We start from the raw sequence: 15,464 nt of genomic DNA, 5'->3' as shown, positions 1-15,464 counted from the left end.
GGTCTACTGCTTGGGGACAGCTGAATGTTTCCACAAAGAGGGCATTAGGTTTTTAATCTTCATTTTGCACATGATTTTTGCTCTCCTTTGGATAAGGCAAAATTTATCACTGTTTTTTGTTGTTGTGTTTTGATGCAGAGTCTCACTCTGTCACCCAGGCAGGATCATGGCTCACTGCTGCCTCAAACGCCTAGGCTCAAGCAGTCCTCCCACTTCAACCTCCCAAATAGCTGTGACTACAGGCAGCACCACAATGCCCAGCTAATTTAATTTTTTTTATTTTTTTAGAGATAGTGGTCTCACTATGGTACCCAGGCTGCTCTTAAACTCCTGGCCTCAAGCAGTCCTCCCAGCTCAGCCTCCCAAAGTGCTGGGATAACAGCCATGAGCCACCGCACCCAGTCTCATAATTGGTTTTTATGTTTTAAGTTTCTCTATTTACTGAGAATAATACCTTTCACAGAGCAATATTGTTCCTGGGATTAAAGTGCAAAGTGTACACTTAAAGCTGGGGAAATAGCAAACATCATTATTTTACCATCTCCACTGAAGAGCACTATTTTGCATTTCTAGAGAAATTTGAAGCTTCTGAGAGTTTCAGTGTCATCAGTTGGCTGGTGCCTGTGACCTTCTTATAGAACAGGATGGTGTATTCCACTTTTTGAATAATAAATAGGAACAACAGGCATATTCTCAACAGAGGTGGCATTTGAACACAAGTGTTCTCAGCTTCCTGTCTTTTATTCAGGAAACTCATTTCTAATCCTGCTTTATAAATGCACACGTCTCTATTTCCTTCCTGTTGATGGTATATTTCCATTGTCTCTGCTTGCTGAGGTCCTCAAAACACAAATGCAATCATCTTTATGCCTTGTTTACATTTGCTTCTTGGGAACTTCAATAATCATATAGAAAGCCTCACTACCTTCTATTTTAACATCTGGGACACTGGGCAGCTACTAACTAGTTATACATCAGGCGCGTAAGAAAATAAATCAAGCTTGCGTGGAGGATCCCCGGCCAAGAGAAAGCTTTTTTTTTTTTTTTGCATTTTTTTTTTAATTGGATTGGCAAATCGTATAATCAGGATCTCTCTAGGATTTTGTACCTGGCAATAAAGGAAAACAATGTTGTGGAAGCTGTTTTGAGGGAACCTGAAATGCTCAAGGGCCTGAGGGGAAACTTCCCAACTCTCACTTTAAAAGAAATAGACAAGAGCACACAGATACTGCACTGCGAAAATTTGATTAAGGATTGCAATAGAATTGGCCAACATCTCAACGGAGTTACGGGATTGCCAGAGTCTCTGAATTGCCTCAACACAGAGCCATTATTCTGAGTCTGGGAATGCTAAATGAAATCCATGCCTACTACGCATGCGTTATCAGAAACTAAAAAAGACCTATTTTATTTCATTGTTGGTAGTGTGTTTTTTTCATTTTCTGTTTATGCTTCTTTTGAAGTCCCTGCTTCTTTTCCCTATTAAGTAATCATGAATTACACTTGCAAAGTACAGTATCTTTTGCTTTAAATCCCTCTTCGTGCCTGTTTTCTAATTCATCCTCAATAGACACGGCAGCTCTTGTCCACATTTCACAGATGAAACTCAATGAGGGAAAATGCAGACTTAAGCAAAGCCTTTGGCAGAATCCACTACCCAGAGCAAGGCATAGGAGCAAGATGCAGTCTACGCAGTCTCTCTTGTCCAGGTCATGGGACTACCTTGGGTCCAGTCAACCTTGGACTATTGTACGAAGCCTTACAAAGCAACCACGGGAAGGGTGACGCTTGTTTAGTACAACACCGTATTAACCATGTATTTCCGATGCTTTGACATCTTGGGGCCTTGCTAATCTTGGAGACACTGTGACCCCCTGCCACAGACCCCCACCACCACTTCCCCAATGACTGGAAATAGTAAAGGACTCTTTTGCAAGCGCGCTTTCCATATGCAAACCAACCAATCTCTTGAGAGGCAATAGAGCCCATGCCTCTCAAGCACCTCTTTTACTGGGCTCTGACACTCTAGGCCATTATTTCTTTGCCCTAATCACCCCAGAGCCTGGTACTAGACAAGTGACGACATCTTCTACGCCTCAAAAACTGCTGAAATGATTCAAACAAACCAATTCTAAGCTGGTTTACCCTGCCTCACCTGCTCTTTCCCCTGGAAATCACAGTAAAAAGTCTTGCCCATGTTTTCCCCTCTCTCCCTCTGCCTCCTGACCAACGCTGATGCTTCTCTGTGTGCCCCGACTCCCCATGGCATGGCATGACCCCTCTGTTTCAAATCTATGACAAGTCATCTTTTCAATGGCAGTTATCTACTGACCCGTTTGCCTCACTATATCCAAATAATAATGAAACGTACATTTGAAAACATGTACATTTCTTCTCTTGTATTCATTAAACTCTAAAGAAATTAAAAATTAAAAGAAGCTTGGACCAGCAGATGAAGGATAATCCTAACATCTGCCTCTCCCTCCTGAACCCCTGCAAAGCCATCACATGTGCAATCAATATGATTTCTGAATTGGAAGATTGTCTGCTCAGCTTGAGTTATTCCTTCAAGCTGAACAGGCAACAGAAAGCAGACAAGAAATGGCCTAGCTGATGATAAATGCCTAAATCAAAAACGTCGTAGCAGTCCTCCTCTAACACAGCCCTCCACACACGTTCATCATACGGTGATTCCATCAGTTCAGGGCTTGCTCACCGAAGGGATTGGTTAGAAGTGGCTTAACTTCCAATAGGACATTTGCACTGTAATGGGAGCATAGAGCACCTACTGTCTTTCTTTAAGGCCTGTAGTGGAAATAGTTTGGGAACTGAAACAAGTTTTAGAGTTTACTCTGAGGTTGGGAGGTGGGGATGGGAGATAGGACCAGACTTTTTTAAAAAATTCTATTTGTGGTTTTCTCAAGGTACAGAAGACTGCCAGGGAGAAAAAAATAATTTCCTGTACATTTGAAATACAATCTGCCTTTTATAGATTGGTTTTAAGATATGATATTCTTCTTTTTATTTCAAAGAGCAGATGAAAATGGAAAATGGTTAGCTATTCTAAAAATCATATAATCATAATTATCAATTTGAATTCCTATTGCTAATTCTTGCTACTGCAGTGAAATGATTTATCATAAAACACATCTTGGGATTTTAATTGTGTGCACTTGAATTGTATTTGCATATTCTCAGCACACTTCATCATTTTCATTCCTGATAAAGCACTTCCAAAGAAACTTTGCTCTGTCAGTTTAAGAATGTATTGTTTTTTCATATCTTCAAAAACTATGGGTAATTGCTATCACATTCTGAATATGTTTAGGATTAAAGGTAGCCTGGACTTTATGAAATGGTGCCACCAAGCTCAGATTTCAAAAATGCTGGTCTAGGTGTCCAACATTTAATGTTATTCATGTCCACGCCCTGTATAATATTGTTTAAGGATTTCTCACATGATGGTAGAAACTGGACCAATAACATTTCCCTTGAAAGTGAAATTTTCTCAAAACCTGTCTTCTTCCTACATCCTTAAGGAACCAAGAAGCTAAAAAGGAAAGGAGGCTGTTAAGACATTAACCAACTGGATCCTCTTCTATGGTTCCTTCTCTTTTCCTTCTTTCATCCTTGACTCATGGTCCCCAGCATCATGTTTTACCCCTCTGAGGACAAAATGGACTCAGAGTCATGAACAAGCAAATGCATCACATATGTTTTTAAAAATGATAGTAACCCTATTTAATGAATCCAACAAAAGCACAAACCTAACTCTTCCCACCATTAAAGAGCAAAGCTAATAATTTACACATATCACTTATTTAAGCTTTATTTTATTTGTATACCTCAAATGTACATTGATATAAATGTCTAGACAATGGAGAGATCTTTTGCAGAAATGAGGATTGTTCATTGAAAATTAGCCCTAATCTAGCCAAGTGTATATATAGTATTATATACATATACGTATATGTATATATAGTATTATATACATAGTATTATATACATGTACGTATATGTATATATACATTTGAGTTAATAAATATATAAACTCAATTCTCTATATATATTGAGTTATATAGAGAGAGATATATATCTCTTAGGCATCAATGTCAAAGGTGTTATGATGCAATAAAGCAGTAAATAACATAGCTTCAAAATATTTAAAACAAAAATTCAGAGCAGTACAGAAAAAAAATAGGCACTTCTACCATTGTAGCACGATATTTTAACATACTTTTTCCGACAATAGATCAAACAGAAAATAAATTGGTAAGGCTACAGATTGAACACTACCCAAAACATTATCTTACATGCATATATTGAGCACTATATCTTCGAAATACATTATTTTCAAGAACATGAAGAATATTTATATTTTAAAAAGCATTAAAACTGACCACCTCTTAAAGTCTTTAAACATGTCAAATAATTGATCTCATATAGAGATCACTTTTCAACCAAAAGTCAATTTAATTATTACTTATAATGACAAAACCATACATGAAAACACCCATATGTTTGGTAATTTAAAAGCACAAATTGAATAACTCGTAAGTCAAAGAAGAAATCACAAGAGAAATTATAAATATTTAGAATTTAAATAACAAAAATAGCACATGCCCCATAAAACTTGTGATATAAAGGCAAAGTGCTACATAGAGTAAAATTTATAAAGTAATGTGATTATAATAAAAAAGTGAATATGGTGAAAATGTATCTATATGTCCAAAGAGTGGTAAAGGATGTAAAACTAAAGATAAGAACGTATAATAGAGGAAAGCAAACACAGAAAGGAATGGTGATGTGAGAACTTGGTTATTTGAAAGAATAATAAAACTGACAGCCTTCTAACAAGTTTAATCTACAAAAAGAGAGAGACAGAATAAATAATATTGGAATGAACTTTAACCAAAATTATAGACACTATACATATTAAAAAGATAATAACTTAGTACTAATAAATATGAAAACAGATGAGCAAATCATTGAAAAATATAATTTACAAAATGTCCTAGAGAACAACTAAAAAACAGTAAATAGGCATATTAACATTTTTTTGAATTGAATAAGTCAAAAACAACTTTCTGAAAAGAAAATATTAGTTCCATGTAGTTTGATTAGCCAGCTCTAGGAACAAGTAATTCCTGAAAAGGTAAGTTTCTAAGAATAAAAGGAGAGACACTCCCCAATTCATTTTATACAGTTAGTATTACTTTGTATGAAAAACTGGCAAGGGCATTATAAGAATGAAAAATTACAGACCAATCTTCCAAATAGCAATGTAAAAATCATATATATGTTTATCTGCGTGTTTTTATATATGCCAAAATTATATATATTTATATCTGGTTCATTCAGAAATAAAAAGTAAAATGGCAAGCCATTAGTAGAAAAAGATATTTACTCTATGTATAGAGACAGTAAATATATTTATTTATATATTTATATATGACAAAAGTGTACATTCATAATTTAATTTTTTAATGTGATGTCTATTAACCAGTAAGAAAAATAAAGGCCATCTAATTAAAGTGGGAGGGAAGGCAGGAAAATAGACCTGATCTAGACATCACAAATGAGAATATTAATGATTTATCACAGCATGGAATGAAAATGATGAAGTGTGCCGAGAATATGCAAATACAATTCAAGTGCACACAATTAAAATCCCATATCATGATTAATCATAGCAAATGTGTGTGTGCATTCCTAGCAACAAATTAAGCAAAATATGCATAAGACTATGCTAGACATATTAATTATTAAAAGACTTCAAATAAGTCCTAATTAAATGGAGAGATATACAAGATATACCATGTTCATGGATTGGAAGAAGCAATATAAAACAAGTCGGTTCTCTGCAAATTCATGTACAGATGAAAGGTATTTACAGTGTAAGTTGCAATGAATTTGTGTGTATGTGTGTATATGTAACTTGTCAAAAGAAGTTTCCAAAATATATATGGAAAAACATGGAGCCAGGATAACCAAGACATTTTAAGACAACAACTTAGTGAAGCTTGCTATACCAGATATCAAGAATTCTTACAAAATGTTTACATTCATGACACTATAGAATTATTATAGGGAAAAGCAAACAGATCAATGAAACAGACTTGAAACTTGATTTATGTCAGAGCTGGCATCGCAAACCAGTGGGAAACATATAGACTTTAAATAAACATTACTTAGACAATTGTTATTGGTGTGGAAGAAATTAAATCAAAGCCCCTTTTAACTTCTTGCACAGAAACAGATTCCAGACAGATTAAAGATGTAAATATGAAAGGCAAAACTGTTCAACTTTTAGTCAAAATATAGGACAACATATTTGTAGTATTAGGAGAAGGAAAAAGTCTCTCTTTTTTTTTTTTTTTTTTTGGTAGACATGGGATCTCACTATGTTGCTGAAGCTGGTCTCACTCCTGACCTCAAGCAATCCTCCCACCTTCGTCTTCCAAAGTTCTGGGATTACAGGCAGGAGCCACCACACTGGGCCAGGAAAACTGTCTTAAGATGCAAAAGATGCAAGTCATTTTTTAAAAGTGATAAATTAGCTAAACTAAAATTAAGGATTTTTGGTCCCTAAAAGATATGAAATATAAAAAGACAACCCACAAACTGGAGAGAAAAATGCTTGCCCTATATGTTTCTGACAAAGGAATAGTAACTAAGCAAAGAACTTCTGCAAATCATTTTAAAAAGCAAATGACTTGATAGGAAACTGAAACAAAAAATTTAAACAGTTCTTCAGAGGAGAGAAAATCGAAAGGACCAAAAAAATACAAGTAAGATTCTCAGCTTTGTTAATCGCCAAGAAAATAAAAATTCAAACCACAATTAGATACTCTATTATGACTTCCAGACTGACAAAAGTTGAAGAGCCTAACAAAATCTAACGTTGGCAAGGATATGGAATTATCCTTCTGGTGGGATCATAAATTGAGACAAGCATCTATGAAAACTGTTATCAACCAGCAAGTGTTTCTTCTAGAAGACAGGTGTATATTCATAGCACTCCTTTTCATAATACAAATAGGAAAAATTCGAATGTTCATCAAAGATAGCAGAGGTAACAAACTATGTGAGAGTCATACAATGAAAACACTGCCTTCTTGTGACAATTAATAAATTACAGGTAAATGTAAAAACATGGAGAATCTCAGAGACATAATGTTGAACTAGAAAGGAAATATCATAACACATACACTATAATTTTATCTATATAAAGTTCAAAAATATGCAACATTAAATAATATGTTACTTAGGAAAATACCATCTGGGAAAACTAAAGTTAAAAAAAGAGAGAGATAGGCCAGGCGCAGTGGCTCACACCTGTAATCCCAGCTTTGGGAGGCCGAGGCGGGTGGATCACGAGGTCAGGAGATCAAGACCATCCCCGTCTCTACTAAAAATACAAAAAAAATTAGCAGGGCGTGGTGGCGAGCCCCTGTTGTGCCAGCTATGCGGGATGCTGAGGCAGGAGAATGGCTGGGAGGCCATGAATCTGGGAGGCGAAGCTTGCAGTGAGCTGAGATGGCACCACTGCACTCCAGCAGAGAGACAGAGAGATAAACACAAGTTAATTCAGCCAGGGTGGTTTCCTCTGAGTACAGAGGAAAGGGAATGGGACAAGGACTTCAATTATAATAATAATTTTTTTTTTGTAGTGGTAGCGGTGGTAACCAGGTGGGATACTCCAGATGTTCATTGTATCATTAGTTTTTATATTTTATACATAGTTTACAAGTATTTTGGGGGTCTCCTCAATAATGAATTTAAAATTTTTTAATGAATGGTCTTCAAGGATTGTCTTTCAAGAAGTAGTGGCATAGATGAACAAAAAGTGTTGGAACCTTACCTAGACTGGATACTCTGGCTGAAATACGACAGGAGGGACGAAAAGGATCAGCTGCAGAACCTTAGTCTCAGAGGAAGTGGCATAGCAGATCGAAAACCAGTGGAGAGGCTCAGATGTAATAAAACAATCTGGGGATCCAGTTACTAGAACGAGGTCACAGGAAAGGGATAGATGACACAGAACAAAGCCAGAACCCATCCAGGGCCAACACTCCAAGTGAACCAGCACTAAGGCTGAATCATTTGAATTATTGTCCTGAGTTCCTTTGTCCCAAGGAAAAGCATGGATTCCATCGCTGTTGTACAGGGTTGAATATTAAAAGAGGAGAAGTCAGTAAAGGTGAGAAGCTAAGCAGGTCTTTATATCATTGTCAAGAAAAAAAATGAGTTTCTTCCTATTTTACAGGTAGAGATCCCAAAAGAAGTTTAAGTGACTTATCTGAAGTCATTTCATCATCAGTTTGGAACTAGAAATAGAATCCATCAGTCTTAGTTCTTTTTGTTGATGTCATCCCTCGTCTACACTCCCTCATTCATAAATTACTTAGCAGCTACACACAGTCTATGCAGGAAGCAGGCCATGAGTCACAGGCTCAGGTGTTTCAGACAAGGTTTTGTTTCTTTATTTTCAGTTCCCATCTTTTTTTTTTTTTTTTTCAGCTCTAAAAACAGCAGCTGTGCCCAACAGTACTCAATGGAAGAAAGAACAGAACTCATTTATAGAGCAGAGGACAAAAATAGTTTGCCCAGCATTTATACTATGCTCTTTGGAGCTCAGGGTCAAAGATTTCAGCAGGAGTTTTCTTTAATAACCTAAATTTAGTTACTTTCTTTTACCACGTTGAAGTGGTTTTAAGTGTCTATTCACATAACAATGAACGTGAAGGTCTATCCAATGCCAACAAATTGGATCACTGCTTAGGTGGAAATAGCGTGGCTTAAAGAAATCAGCAGCATATAATTGAGGTCACAAAAAGACATTTTGTTGGCAAAACCCAAGAGGCTGTGGTAATAAAGTATGCCTGAAAATGAGAGTAGAAAAATATTTCCCTACAGTGTTACAACTGCATCAGACGTTAAATTTACATTCAGAATTATCTTGCTCAGAAGAGTAGACCTCTGCTTCCTAAAGGAAAGAAGAAATTTTAAAATAATTAAAACACATTTAAACAACCCAGGTCTACCACCATTTTTCTTTTTTTTTTGTTTGTTTGTTTTTTTTTGTTTTGTTTTGTTTTGTTTTTTGAAACAGAGTCTCTCTCTGTCACCCAGGCTGGAGTGCAGTGGCGCGATCTCGGCTCACTGCAAGCTCTGCCTCCCGGGTTCACGCCATTCTCCTGCCTCAGCCTCCCGAGTAGCTGGGACTACAGGCACCCGTCACCACACACGGCTAGTAGAAACGGGATTTCACCATGTTAGCCAGGATGGTTTCCATCTTCCTGACCTCATGATCTGTCCACCTCAGCCTCCCAAAGGGCTGGGATTACAGGCGTGAGCCACTGCGCCCAGCCCTACCACCCGTTTTCTATATGACCTTACATAAGTTTACTCTGAGCTTTGGTTTCCCAACTGGTCAATGGCCATTCCTGGCTCCCCAAAGAGAAACAGTTACCAGAATACTTGGCAGAGCATGAAGAGTCATTCAAATGGTGAATTGGAAATACAGCTGAAATTGGATTCCATGAAATTTTCTCATGATAACCCTAGGAATATATGGGGGAAATGGGTAGAAGATAAGAGAACCAGCTATTTTGATTCATGAATTGCCCAATGAGAGGGGATTCGTGGTTTCCTTTTAATCTGAGAGGATGTATTACATTTCTATTGGTGCCAAACACAATACCCAAAATTTAGCAGCTTAAAACAACACATTTTACTATCTCACAGTTCTGTAGGCCAGAAATTCAGTAAGCCTGGCTGGGTTCTCTGTTTAGAATTTCACAAAACCAAAGTCAAGGCATCAGCCAGGCTGGGCCTTTATCTGGAGGTTCTGGAGAAGAATCTAATTCTAAACTCGTTCAGTTTGTTGACAGAATTCAGCTCTTTGTGGTTGCAGGTCGGTGGTTCCCATTTATTTGCTGGCTGTTAGGTGGGAGCATCTCTCTGCTTCTAAGCAGCGCCTGCATCCCTTCATATGGGGTCCGCTCCATCATCAAAGTTAGCAACAGTGTGTTGAATCTCCTCCATGCTTTGAATCTCTGACTTCTGCTATCAGTACAGAAAACTCTCTGCTTTTAAGAACTCGTGTGATTAGATCAGACCTAACCAGATCATTGCAAGATCGTGTGCCATGTAACATACCACAGTCACGAGAGTGCTATCTTATCCTATTCCCAGTTCCCATGAATCAGGGCAGGGCATTTTTGTGGAGGCCATTGTAGAAATTCTGCCCGTCACAAAGAAAGCAGTGGATAAAAGTCAATAACACGGGTTTTGGTGAAGACTGATTTGCTTTCAAATTCCAGCTCTGTAATTCGAGTGGGTCTCTGTTTAAAGTCAGGTTAAATTGCTAAACTTCTCAAGCTTCACTTTCTATAGATCACAATCTACTTAGGAGCAGGGGTACCAACTACCACTTCCCATATACTTTGCACAGGGCCCAAGACATGCCAGTGTTTGCAACTATTTAAAAGGATGAATGAATGAATAACATTGAAAGTTATCCCCAAAACATACTGTAAAGCTATATTTGGGCCTGTTTTGTCAATGTTTCTTTCACTGACGTGGGCCAATGAGATTGTGTTAATGAATTTACCCAAACTGACTTGGTTCAATGAACGAAAATGTAGAAGCAATGTACATCAAAGAGATAAGTGAAACAAAGCTGGGCTAAACATTGAGTAACACAGCTGAAATTAAGAAGAGTCATGGCAAACTAAAAAAAAAAAAACACAAGCATTTCAATCAACTAAAATGAAGATTAATTAGTTTCCTTAATGACTTTGACAGCTAGGAAGCTTGGAGCTAGCTTTGTCTTAACTCAGTTACAGTTTTCCCTTAGCCTGGGTTATCTGGCATAGTTGCCCTGCCTCTTGTCCTTTGTCTCTGATGCTTGATGGTTTTAATGTGATACTTTGTTTTACTGTAAATCACCTGAAAGCTTATTAGGAAGTACACAAGATATAAAATATGATAAAATGGAGAAAAGTCTGTTTTCTAAAATATCAGGGGTCCTAAAGAAAAGAGCAGGAAGGGATTTTTCTCAAGGAGATCCAAGAACAGAATCACTTTCTTAAAGATTGACATAATGAATGGGTCACACATAGAGAGTGTCAGCTTGGGCTAAACCAGGCTGGTAGGAATGGGCTCCAAGGCAAGGTGGTGGAGGAAATGACCTTACCTGATCATTTTCCCATCACACTCTGTGCCCCTCCCACCCTAAACTTCAGTGAAAGTCCTAATCTGTCAAAATGCTATTATGTAAATGGGATTTTTTTTTTCTTGGTGCAGATGGTTAAAGCCAGGTGGAGAAAGAAGATGGTACAAACATAGTTACATACAGAGAAATGGGAGTAAGGACAAAAGAGACTTTGAGCTATTATACATCTTTGAATGTTTTTATCATAATTGCTGAGACACAGGAAGACCCCAGATGAAGACTGAACAAATAAATTAATAATTATCAGATAAGCTTTAGTTCCTACCCTTATGTACCCTAAACCATTTGGCAAGGTTACTCCTGAAGAAATTCATCCATTTAATGAGGGATTCAGTGGTCTCTCTCTAGATTTATTTTTAAAACCTAAGATTTTGAAAATAAACACATCTCTTTGTTGTGTTTATAAGATTTAAAATTGAAATATTTTGTTGATTTAATATATAATGATACGAAAGTACATAGATATATGAATTTAGACATTTATTTAAGACTTGGAGTTCCAATAAGGCAGCTTGTACCATTTTAGAGTGACAAAAAAAGGTATCAGCCTAGAAAAACTTTCTATCAAGTGTGGAAAATTTACCCCTGGTCTTTCCACATCTCCATCATATGTATGTTTGAGCTACAATAAGTTTAAAAGAGAAATGGAGCAAGGGGTCCCTAAGACATGCAAAACAATCCAGTTCTGGTTGAGAAAAGTAACTGTGGAAAGACCACCAATTCTCCCTTTTCGGGGCACACAGAGACAAAAGGTTGAATACTTGCCACTGGGAATAGGAGCAGAACTAACGTGTTTCATCTCATCCAAAGCAGTCAGAGGCAGGTATGTTTTCTCTCTGTTCTCTTCTCGCCCTTTAGTGTGGCTGAAACAACGAGATAGCAGAGCTATAAAACATAGCAGCCGGCCGGGCGCGGTGGCTCAAGCCTGTAATCCCAGCACTTTGGGAGGCCTAGACGGGCGGATCACGAGGTCAGGAAATCGAGCCCATCCTGGCTAACACGGTGAAACCCCGTCTCTACTAAAAATACAAGGGCGTGGTGGCGGGCGCCTGTAGTCCCAGCTACTCGGGAGGCTGAGGCAGGAGAATGGCGGGAACACGGGAGGCGGAGCTTGCGGCGAGCCGAGATCGCGCCACTGCACTCCAGTCTGGGCGACAGAGCGAGACTCCGTCTCAAAAAACAAAACAAAACAAAAAAAAAAAACACAGCAGCCCAGATCCCTGAGTCACTATAGGAGAGCTCCAAGGAGAACTGACTCACTGAGTAAGACTTAGACAAGAGTCATAAATAACTTCATTGGATTAAGCCTGAGATTTGAGGGTGTACTTATTATTGCAGTATAGCCTGTATTATCCTAATACCAAAACAGTATTCCAAATCATAAACACAAATATTTCTTGATCTGAAGTCAATTGGGATTCAACTGTTTCAAATTACCTACAACACGAATTAGACATTATAGAGGAACTAGCAAAAACTTACTTCTTTATTATAAATATTTATCATCTATAGTCAACTAATAATAAGAAAATAGCCAATAAATCAGAGGAATTTACAAAATGCACAGAGATTTTGTTTTGTTTTGTTTTGTTTTACTACTTACAAGCACCTTCCAGATAGTAGTCACCCAAAGTTTAATTTTAAAAATACTTTTTGGGCCGGGCGTGGTGGCTCACGCCTGTAATCCCAGCACTTTGGGAGGCTGAGGTGGGCGGATCATGAGGTCAGGAGATAAAGATCATCCTGGCTAACACAGTGAAACCCCATCTCTACTAAAAATACAAAAAAATTAGCTGGGGTTGGTGGCGGGCGCCTGTAGTCCCAGCTACTTGGGAGGCTGAGGCAGGAGAATGGCATGAACCCAGAAGGCAGAGCTTGCAGTGAGCCGAGATAGCGCCACTGCACTCCAGCCTGAGCAACAGAGCGAGACTCTGTCTCAAAATAAAAAAAAAAGAAAAAAGTAATTGTGGCTGGGTACGGTGGCTCACACCTGTAATCCCAGCACTTTGAGAGGCTGAGGCAGGTGAATTGCTTGAGCTCAGAGATTCAAGACGAGTCTAGGCAATATGGTGAAACCCTGTCTCTACCAAAAACACAAAAATTAGGCGGGCATGGTGGTGCATGCTCCACAGCTACTCGGGAGGCTGAGGCATGGGAATCACTTGAGCCCAGGAAGCGGAGGTTGCAGTGAGCCGAGATCATGCTGTTACACTCCAGCCTGGGTGACAGAGTAAGACCTGTCTCAAAAAATAAAATAAAAATAAAAAATAAAAATATACTAATTTTAAGTAACACTGAAAAATTATTCCTAGCAAATGTTCTGAACCTTATCAGACCCCGGCTTATTTTGCCACATAGGATTAGTGCTAATTAGGCTCCAGCACAAACAGGTGTTTTTTAAAGCCTCCAGTCCTGGCGTCATGGGAGGTAGAGAATGTCATCTCTCTCTGGGTCATCCAAATGGTTCTTAAAGGCTTCCTTTCACGTAAGACGTGAGCTTGGCATTCTATTTAGCTAGTGAGTTGGGGATGAATGTACATTTTTCCTCTAAGCCTTGAAAGTTTAATCCATTCTGTGCAAGATAAATCTCAGCAGGCATTTGGGGAAAGTTGAATTTACTGAGAGGTTCATATGTGGTATATTATTTCTGTCAAATAGAAGATACTAGCTGCCAATGGGGTTATAAAAGCAACTGCCTGGTCAAGATTTGTGCTGATCACTATGTTTATCACCCTCATGAGTAACTCCTAGTTCTCAAGTCATTGTTTATCCACATACATTTTTCAGACATATTCATTAGCATGAGGAATGTTTGATATCAACATCAATTTTGTTAAATCTCCGATCTGCTATCCCAAACACATCAGGCAACACTACTGAAATGCTGAAGGCTTTATATAAAATCATGAATACTGTTGCCTAACTAAAATATCCTTGAGAAACACAAAGGATATTATTAACTGTGTATCTTTACTTATCCAAACCGTTTTAATAGAGTAGATAAATTAATTAAAGGAATGGCAAACACCATTTTTGTTAATAGATTTGCATCTTTCCTATCAGCATAACAAATTTTCTCACGATATTCCAAAGAATAATTTAGCCTATTATGTAATTTTCAAAAATCATCTAGAACAATTTTTAGGCATCAAAATTCCCTTTGAAGTTTTGTCGATATTGAGCTAGACTTGTTTTCTCTGTTAATCATACACATCTCCCACTCATATCACCCACAGCACACTCAGTAAATATACTCCATGTCCATTGAGCAAAATGCACTTCCTATTTAAGCTAAAGAGAGAAACCCATAGGTGAGCAAGTTTCCTAATTCATGTTTTTTACTTGATTTTCTTTGTGGTTACTGTTTAACTTTCTTTAGGTCTTATTCTTTCAGATGTGATTAGATTTATGACTAACGATACTAATACCATGTGTATATCCTGAAGTTGAGGCTTAGACACATTAGGAGAAACTTTCCTAATCTTCTCCTAAATTTTGGAATAGAAACTCACCACCCCCTTCTCAGACCTCCTGTCCCCACCTATGCCTCTATTATGGGCTGCTATATTTTTAGTTTCTTGACATCAAAAGTGATAGATCATTCATCTGAAATTTCCATATGTGCAGCCAGCATGTAATACAAAGTAGGTCCTCAAAAAATTTTGAACCATCTGAATTATCTGCTCTTAGAAGGCACTTTTCAAATCATGGAATATTATTAATTTTTAGATTATTTTATATCGAAATATAACAAACATGCTGAAAAACACACACAGCATAAATTTAATGACTTAGAAAGAACCTCCATGTAACCACTGCCAGATCAAAACATGGAACATTGCCTGCACCTCAGAAGCCCCCCTCGAGTCTTCCCGTGAATACTGTCTTCCCAAAGGTAATGACTATCCTGACTTCTAACCCTGTAATCTCATTTTTCTTGTCTAAAAACTTAAATAAATGGGCTCACACTGTATTTATTCTATTATGCCTGGGTTCTTTCACTCCACATTATGATTGTGAGGTTCAGCCAGGTTGTCGCCTATAGCTCTAGTTTGGCCATTGTCATTGCTGTGTAATATTCCATTGTAAAAATATACTGCAATTTATTTTTCCATTATAATGTTGATAGACATTAGGTTGTTTATGGTGAAGTCCAAATGTGCACATTTTCTAGTTATGTGGCAAATATCTGTAGCTTGCCTTGAAAGCAAATAATTTTTCA

The 15,464-nt window shown here is 37.7% G+C and overlaps 2 protein-coding genes across 12 annotated transcripts in view; one reads left to right on the top strand and one right to left on the bottom strand.

Moving 5' to 3' along the window:
• Nucleotides 1–15,464, top strand: part of SOD1 (superoxide dismutase 1) — a 1,049,346-nt gene that overhangs the window by 403,762 nt on the left and 630,120 nt on the right. The gene's annotated exons all lie outside the window — the stretch shown is intronic.
• TIAM1 (TIAM Rac1 associated GEF 1) overlaps nucleotides 1–15,464 on the bottom strand; it is a 1,375,699-nt gene that overhangs the window by 841,373 nt on the left and 518,862 nt on the right. The window lies entirely within an intron of this gene.

Source organism: Macaca thibetana, chromosome 3, assembly GCF_024542745.1.
Source record: "Macaca thibetana thibetana isolate TM-01 chromosome 3, ASM2454274v1, whole genome shotgun sequence".
NCBI lineage: Eukaryota > Metazoa > Chordata > Mammalia > Primates > Cercopithecidae > Macaca > Macaca thibetana.
This window is presented reverse-complemented; position numbering and strand designations above follow the sequence as displayed.